Source organism: Piliocolobus tephrosceles, chromosome 4 (genome assembly GCF_002776525.5).
Source record: "Piliocolobus tephrosceles isolate RC106 chromosome 4, ASM277652v3, whole genome shotgun sequence".
Lineage (NCBI taxonomy): Eukaryota > Metazoa > Chordata > Mammalia > Primates > Cercopithecidae > Piliocolobus > Piliocolobus tephrosceles.
This window is the reverse complement of record NC_045437.1, coordinates 87,295,542-87,298,628: the sequence shown is the minus strand read 5'-3', so window position 1 is coordinate 87,298,628 and position 3,087 is coordinate 87,295,542. Positions and strand designations below refer to the sequence as shown.

General features: G+C 39.6%; 1 pseudogene across 1 annotated transcript in view; it reads left to right on the top strand.

The window, feature by feature from the left end:
- Positions 1 to 1,020: 1,020 nt before the first annotated feature.
- LOC111544515 overlaps positions 1,021 to 3,087 on the top strand; it is a 4,775-nt pseudogene continuing 2,708 nt past the window's right edge. The window contains exon 1 of the transcript XR_003309426.2: positions 1,021 to 1,050. The product of XR_003309426.2 is annotated as a 60S ribosomal protein L7a pseudogene (transcript). The remainder of the gene's footprint in view (positions 1,051 to 3,087) is intronic.

Sequence of the window (3,087 nt, the reverse complement as noted above, 5' to 3'; positions counted from 1 at the left end):
ACACCATCTTATTGAGCATGAGATTTTGATTGTAGTTTTGATTTGCGTTTTCCTGTTGGCTAAAAATGTCAATCATTTCTATATGCTCATTGGCTATTTGTGTCTTCCCTTGGAAGGAACAAGTATTCATATCTTTTGCCCATTTTTAATAGGATTGTCTTTGGTTGCATTTTAAGAGATTCTTGCACATTCTGCATACAAGCCCTTTACAAATATATGGATTTAAAATATTTTCTCTCATTGTACAGATTATCTTTTCACTTTCTTGGTAATGTCCTTTGAAACACAGAAGTTTTTAATTTGGATGAAGTCAAATTTATCTAGACTTTTGGGGGCTACTTGTGTTTTTGGTAACATATCTAAGAAAGTGTTGTCTAATGCAAAGTCATGAAGATTTATGCCTATCTTTTCTTTTATAAGCTTTATGGTTCCAGCCATTACATTTAGTTTTTTAATCCATTTTGGGTTATTTTTTGTGTATGATATGAGGTAGGGTGTTTGACTTCCTTCTTTTGCAAAAGGATATCCAGTTGTCCAATCTTCATTCGTTTGAAAGTGTTCTTTCTCATTATTGTCTTTATACCCTACACAAAAATCAGTTTTTTATGGCTGGGCATTGTGGCTCATGCCTGTAATCCTAGTACTTTGTGAGGCCAAGGTGGATGGATTGCTTGAACTTAGAAGTTTGAGACCAACCTGGGCACATGGCGAAACCCCATCTCTGCGAAAAAATTAGCTGGGTGTGTGGCACATGCCTGCAGTGCCAGCCACTTGGGAGGCTGAGGTGGGAGAATCATCTGGGCTGGGGGGAAGTTGAGGCTTCAGTGAGCTGTGATTGCACTACTGTACTCCAGCTTGGGTGACACAATGAGACCCTACCTCAATTTTTATTATTATTATTATTTTTTTTTTTTTTATTTTTTTTTAGATGGAGTCTCACTCTGTAGCCCAAGCTGGAGTACAGTGGTACGATCTTGGCTCACTGCAACCCCTGCCTCCAGGGCTCAAGCAATTCTCGTGCCTCAGCCTCCCAAGTAGCTGGGACTACAGGTATGTGCCACCACACCCAGCTAATTTTTTGTATTTTAGTAGAGACAGGGTTTCACCATGTTGCCCAGGGTGGTCTCAAACCCCTGAGCTCAGGTGATATGCTTGCTCTGGCCTCCCAAAGTGCTGGGATTACAGGCATGAACCACTGTGCCCAGCCTAAAAAGTTTTCTTAAATCAATTTTTTAGCTAGGCATGGTGGTAAGCACTTGAAGTCCCAGCTACTTAGGAGGTTGAGGGGAAGAGGATCCCTTTAGCTCAGGAGTTCAAGGCCAGTCTGGGCAACATAGTGAGACCCTGTCTCTAAAATAAAAATGGGAAAAAAATTCATAGTTTCAAAGATGTCTGTATAGTGAATAGTTTTCAAAAATTCAGATGGTGTCTCCCTCCAGAGCAAAGGGTGTATTTTCTTAATGTCCAGTATAAAAACACTGGGTTTCCTAAGCTTATATATGTATTTTTCCTTTTTAGCAACTCCCTACTTGTGCCAGTGTCACCTTGCCCTCTTCACATCACCTTGTGGCAACTGGAATTTGGGAAAATAGTGCAAGAACATTCTAATACCCTAGCTACTAACATTGCTGTAATAAAATCCTTTGTCTCTGACCCAGACATTTCATGTTTTCTACCAGCATCCATAAACTGTGGTAGGCTTACTAGTTAGCTTGTAAATAGGGCAAAATTTCATACTCTTCATGATTTTAGACAAGGATGATTCTATATTATAAAGATATCAATCTTTCCCAAGTTACTTTATAAATTTGACATGACACCATAAAATTCCTACCATTGTTTTTTCCTAGACCTTAACAAGTTAATTATAAAGATCTTTAGGAAAAACAAGCAAGTAAAAATAGCCAGAAAAATGGCCGGGTGCATTGGCTCGCACCTGTAATCCCAGCACTTTGGGAGGCCAAAGCTGGTGGATCACTTGAGGTCAGGAGTTCGAGACCAGCCTGGCCAATGTGATGAAACCCCATCTCTACCAAAAATACAAAAATTAGCGGGGCATGGTCGTACGCGCCTGTAATTCCAGCTACTTGACAGGCTAAGACAAGAGAATCGCTTGATCTCGGGAGGCAGAGGTTGCAGTGAGCCAAGATGGTGCCACTGCACTCCAGCCTGGATGACAGAGTGACACTCCCTCTCAAAAAAAGCAAAACAGGCTGGGCACGGTGGCTCACACCTGTAATCCCAGCACTTTGGGAGGCCGAGGTGGGTGGAGCACCTGAGGTCAGGAGTTCGAGACCAGCCTGATCAACACAGCGAAACCCTGTCTCTACTAAAAATACAAAAATTAGCGGGGTGTGGTGGTGTGCGCCTGTAGTCCCAGCTACTCGGGAGGCTGCGACAGGAGAATCGCTTGAACCCAGGAGGAGGAGGTTGCGGTGAGTCGAGATTGTGCCACTGCACTCCAGCCTGGGCAACAAGAGCGAAACTCCGTCTCAAACAAACACCAAACAAACAAAATAGCCAGAAACACCATGCTAAGGAAGAATAAATAAAAGGGGTCCTGTCCTATCATATTACAAATTCTGTAAAATTAAAACATTATGGTATTGTCGTATGAACAGAACTGATCAAACAAAATGTAAAAATTTATAAATAGATACAATTATTATATTGATTAGTGTACAATAAAGGTGGTACCTTAAATTAGCAAAAGAAAACATAAATTTTTTGATATGTGGTCTTGGGGTAGCAGTGAAATGGAAAAAGATAAAATCAGATTCATTCTTCTCAAGAGATGTAAATGTAAAATAATAAAACTATATATGTTTCAGAAAAAACAGAAGCAAACTCCTGTATAACTTGTGGATATGAAAAAATTTTCTGATCCTTATTCCAAATACTAGCAATAAAATAAAAAATGGACACACTTGCATACATTAATTTTTTTTAATTTTGCATGATAAAAAGACCATAAACAAAGCAAAAATATAAATAACAAACTGGAAAAGATTATTTTCAGCTTATGCCACAAAGGGTTAATACTTAGATTTGAGCCTCTAGACTTAAATGCCAGTTTATAGAAAACAT